This window comes from Marmota marmota, unplaced genomic scaffold (genome assembly GCF_001458135.2).
Source record: "Marmota marmota marmota unplaced genomic scaffold, marMar, whole genome shotgun sequence".
Taxonomy (NCBI): domain Eukaryota; kingdom Metazoa; phylum Chordata; class Mammalia; order Rodentia; family Sciuridae; genus Marmota; species Marmota marmota.
The window spans coordinates 5,802,027-5,807,555 of record NW_025999880.1 but is presented as its reverse complement, the minus strand read 5'-3'; the positions used below and the strand labels follow the sequence as shown (position 1 = coordinate 5,807,555).

The following is a 5,529-nucleotide window of genomic DNA, read 5'->3' as shown; positions in this document are numbered from 1 at the left end:
TTTTTTTTTTTTCCATAAACCATGTCATGGACAGCTTGTGGTTTGAACATTTTATGGTAATTTCTGGCACATATGCCTACACACACACACACACACACACACACACACACCTTCTGCTCTTTAGTGCAAATTTGAGGGAGATTTTCTTTGTAGTCTCTAGGTGAGGATGGGCCATCCTTCTAAATTCACCCTTACACTGAGGATACAGACCTTGGAGATGTTCCATTTCTGTGCTGGAGGGTCACTTATTTGAGCAGAACTTGGGCTTTGTCTCCTCTTTTACAAGTTCCATGATGCCAAGATAACCACAGGGTCAGTTTGCCAGGTTCAGCAGCTGCCCTTGGACCACAGAGCTCCACGTGTCTCTGTACCACCCCTGAGAATGCTTACCTCACACATCCCCGCCATTTTTATTTTTTATTTTGAGACAGGGTCTGACCAAGTTGCTTAGGGCCTCACTAAGTTGCTAAGACTGGCTTTGAACCTGTGATCCTCTTGCCTTAGCCTCTTGAGTCACTGGGATTATAGGCATGTGCCACCATGCCCAGCAAGAAATTATTCTTTCTTTCTTCCTTTTTTTTAAGTGGTAGATGGACACAATATCTTTATTTCTAAAATTTTTTTTATATTTATTTTTTAGTTGTAGCTGGACATAATACCTTTATTTTATTTATCTTTATGTGGTACTGAGGATCGAACCCAGGGCCTTGCACGCGCTAGGTGAGCACTCTACCGTTGAGTCACAACCCCAGCTCTTAAATTTATTTTATGTGGTGCTGAGGATCCAAACCAGTGCCTTGCACATGCTACGCAGGCACACTACTACTGAGCCACAACCCCAGCCCCAAGAAATTATTCTTAATACAGGATTTTTAGTTACTTTCAATAACTATATTGATTTGTTTGCCATTTTCCCAGAAACTGAATTGGTTTTATAAAAAATTTAAAAATACAGGGGCTGGGATTGTGGCTCAGTGGAAGAGCACTTACCTAGCATGTGTGAGGCACTGGGTTCAATTCTCAGCACCGCATATAAATAAATAAAATAAAAAGTCCATTGAAACTTAAAAAAAAAATAAAAACTGTCATGTTTCATAATTTAATAGTCTTCATTTAAATAATACCAATACACAGTATTCTCTGAAAATAACTGGAGTTTTTGTAGATTAATTGCACTGTATATTTGAAGAGTGCTTTTAACTTTTCAAATTGCTTTCACATGTATCTGTGGTTCTGCGCGGGGCAGGGGCGGGGGGACTGCCCTTCAGGGTGTTTTGAAAACTCAAAAGAATTGTTTGGGTTGTCATTCTGGAAGGGGCCATTATTGGTGACCACTGGAGATGCCAGGGGCGCTGGACTCCCACTCCGCTAGGAAATTCCCACCCAAAGAATAGTTGTCCTGTCTCATATGACTTTCAAATGTCCCTTGGGACATTCAGAGACTGGACAGCATGCCTTGTCTTGTGTCATAGCATAGGGGCTGCTTTAGTGCCTCACTTTTTAGTAAGGCCTGGTTTACTTGTGAGAATATTTCCTTCAGTTTCTCCACTTTCATTGTCTTTAATTCATCTTGGTACATTATTCTTACTTCAGTTATACCTATCCCTCTACCTGCCCCGCCTTTTTTGGTGATGCTGGGGATCGAACCCAGGGCCTTGTGCATGCGAAACAAGCACTCTACCAACTGAGCTATATCCCCAGCCCCCCTCTCATTCTTTCTTTTCTTCTTTTCTGCGCCTTCCTTCCTTCCTTTCCTACTGGAGAGGAGACCCAGGGGGGCTCTACCATTGAGCCATATCCCCAGCCTTGATTTTTTACTTTGAGACAGAATCTCACTAACTTATAGAGAACGGCCTCAAACTTGTGATCCCCCTGGCTCAGCCTCCCAAGTAGCTGATTCCAGGCATGCTCATTGCTCATCACACATGACATACACATATGGGTCCTGTTTGTTATAATTTGTCCTGACATTATTCTCATTGTAGTGAACACCTGTATCTCTGCTCCCTGGTTTTCCTTACACCCTGAACCTAACTAATACATTCTTACACCTCATTCTGTACACCTTATCGTTTCACTTCTTTCTTATGTCTTCTAGTGGAATTATGATAGGGCATCCACAGATTGAAATCCATATTTGTATATATTTATTTGTCCTTTATGTCATAATTTGGGCATCATTTTTTTTTCAAGGAATTATGTTTGTAAGTGTATTATCCATGAATTTCATTTTAGTAGAGTAAAAGAGGCCCATTATGAAATGTTCATTCAGAAATTAGGTCTCACAGAGTTTGGTAGAGACACAGACCTATGTTTTGTTTTAGTATCCTAAAACTATTAGGTAGACGGGTTTTATTGTTGTTGTTGTTTTGGGGGCATTAGTAGGGATCAAACCCAGGGCTTCATGCTTTTGCTAGGCAGTCACTCTACCACTGAGCCATATTTCCAACACCAATATTTGTGGGTTTTTTTCTGTCTTTTTTTTTTTTTTTAATAGAGGAGGAGACTGAGCCTCAGAAAGGTACAGTGACTTCCCCAAGGTCACCCAGCTCTTTGGATAGGCTTGATCACTAGGTAGCTTGACATACCTCCCCACACTACTGATTCTCATAAAATGTCCACTTAAGCCAGGTGTGGCCATACCATAATCCCAGCTACTCCAGAGGAGGCAGGAGGATCCAAAGTTCAAGTCCAGCCTGGGCAATTTCATGAGAACCTGTCTCAAAATAAATTTTAAAAAAAGGTCTGGGGGTGTAGCTATTGGTGAGAGCTTATGTCGCTGTGACAAGATCCGATCGATACTCAGCACTGAAAGGAAAACAGCGTTGTTTATATGAGGGAAGCATTAAAATTCACAGAAGCATCCAGAAATAAGGAAATAGGTGCACAAGTATGAATCATTCAGCTATATAATATACTGTTTATCCAGGCTGGTCTCCTTAACAAGTCATGGTTAAAGAAAATGGGGGTGGGAGTGGTAGACGGGGGCTGGGGTACATCCTGCTATAATCTCTAAGGGACAGAAGAGACACAGAAATGCAATGCATGGCTCTCGACTGGATCCTGGTTTGAAGAAATCCTCTGTAAAAGACACCTGGGCTGGGAGTGGTGGTGCATGCCTGTATTCCCAGCAACTTGGACACTAAGGCTGGAGGATTGAAAGTTCAAGGCCAACTTGGGAAATTTAGCAAGATCCTGCCTCAAAGTAAAATATAAAAGGTGCTGGAAAGCCGGGTGTGGTGGCACATGCCTGTCATTCCAGTGACTTGGGAGACTGAGGCAGGAGGATAGCCAGTTCAGGGCCAGCTTGGGTGATTGAGCAAGACCCTTGGCAAGTTAGTGAATCCCTATTTCAAAATAAAATAATTAAAATGGGGCTGGGGATGTAGTGTAGTGGTACAGCACCCCTGGATTCAATCCCTCGTAACACAAAACAACAACAAACGATAGCTCAGATCTCACCAGGGCCCATAGCTTGCCCACTCCTGGCCCACACGATGCTATACTTCTGTGTCCAGACAGACCCAAGTCAACACAGAGACCAGGGGAAACCAAAAATCATGCTTCAATGGGATTTTTCCCCCTTCATTATTTTTGGTATCTCCCCAGTTCTCTGATGTGTACTGTTACTTTTATGTATTACTTTTATATGTGTGTATTTATTTTTACAACTCCTTTTATTTACTCTCTGGGGGAGGAATATTCCATTACACATGTACTCAGTCCAAATTGAGAGGCCACCACGACTGTACTGTGCAAAGTCTCCTTCTCACCTGTGTTCCAGGCCACCTACATGCCTTTCCCCACGGGCAACCAGTGTTATTTCATTCTCTGTATTCTTCCAAAAGATATGTTACCCTCATGCAGCCGTGTTAGCAGGGCGACCACACTGCACAACTCCCAGGGACACTGTTTGTATTGAGCTCCCGGGATGCCATTGACATAGAATACAATGGATTGTGCCCCCTGGAGTTGTTCAGTGCCACAGTCTGGCCACAGATGTTTAGAGTGCGTGTGAGAAAGGGCGGGGGGAGACTATACACTCTTGCAAATATAAGTAGCTATATATGCACATGTGAATTTTTTCCTGCGGTCCCTTTGTAAAATCAAGGATAGTATATTGTACACATCGCTCTTTTTTTTTTTTTTCACTTAGTTAGCATCTTGATACTTTTCCCACACCAGTCTGAACAACGTCCTCCTCTTTGATGGGGTGAGGGTGGTCTTGATTAGGTCATGGTCACTTGCTGAGTCCTTTGTGTGTGCCAGGCATTGTCCTCAGCCCTTGGCACATATAACTTCCTACCAGGCGTACCCCACCCCTGTGACACAGGCCCAGGGAAGGCAGAGGACTGACGTGATGTCACAGCTCAACGTACACCCTCTGAGGTTGCAAGGCCCCCACGGCTCCCTCCAGCCCTCACGGGGTTGTGTTTTGCACTGAAATCTTCTCTGCATTTGAGTTCTTCCTGCTGTAAGTATGAGATAAGAATCCAACATTGTTCTTTCTGGATGGCTCCTGTGATTCCCAGCGCCGGCTCCCAGATGCCACTGTTCTCAAGTAGGAAAGTCTCCGATGGTTGGAGCCTGCTTCTGGGCTGTTCTGTCTCAATGCTCTGGCTGTGTCACCAGGCGCCAGGGCCACACTATCTTAATTCTTGAGTTTTTATTATCGATGTTAATGTCTGGAAGTGTTTAATCTCTTCTTTCCTTTTTTAGAAGTATCTTGGATATTCTTGGCTTGTTTATTTTTCCATGTAAACTTCTTTTATTGTGGCAAAATACACATTGCAAAAAATTTAATGTTATTTATATATCTATATCTATCTATCTATATATATATATAGATAGATAGATAGATAGATAGATATATCAATCATACTGGATCAAGCCCAGAGGCACTTTACCACTGAGTGAAATCTGGTCTTTTTTTTTTTTTTTTTTAATTAGAATCTCACCAAGTTGCTTAGGGCCTTGCTAAATTGCTGAGTCTGGTGTTGAACTTGTGATCCTCTTGCCTCAGCCTCCTGAGTTGCTGGGGTTAGAGATGTGTGCCACTGCGCCTAGCAATAGTTACCCTTTTAACCACGTTCAAGAGTACCATGCAGTGATAATAAGAATATTCACATTGTTATACTACCATTACTACTATCTATTTCCACAACTTTTGAATCTATTTTAAAAAAAAAAAAAGCTTTATTTATCTCAAACTCAACCCCATACCCATGAAATAGTAATTCCTGTCTCCTCCTCCAAGTCCTGGTATCGGCCATTCCACTGTCTGTCCATTTGAATTTGAATACTCCAGGTACCTAGGATTTACTAGGGGAATTGTCTCATGTGATCACCAAGGCTGAGTAGTCCCATCTGCAGGCTGCAGACCCTAGGGTGCTGGTAGTGTGGCTTAGTCCAAGTCTGGAGGCTTCAAACCAGGGAAGTCACTAGTGTGTCTCTTGGTCTGAGGCCCCCGCCTGAGAGCTCAAAGGAGCAATGGGGTTCTGATGAGAGAGGTGGAGTCCAAAAGCGGGA

The 5,529-nt window shown here is 42.9% G+C and overlaps 1 non-coding gene across 1 annotated transcript; it reads right to left on the bottom strand.

Moving 5' to 3' along the window:
- Window positions 1–1,626: 1,626 nt before the first annotated feature.
- On the bottom strand, window positions 1,627–1,699 carry Trnaa-cgc. Its single transcript has one exon. It is a non-coding gene; the product is annotated as a tRNA-Ala (tRNA).
- Window positions 1,700–5,529: the final 3,830 nt, after the last annotated feature.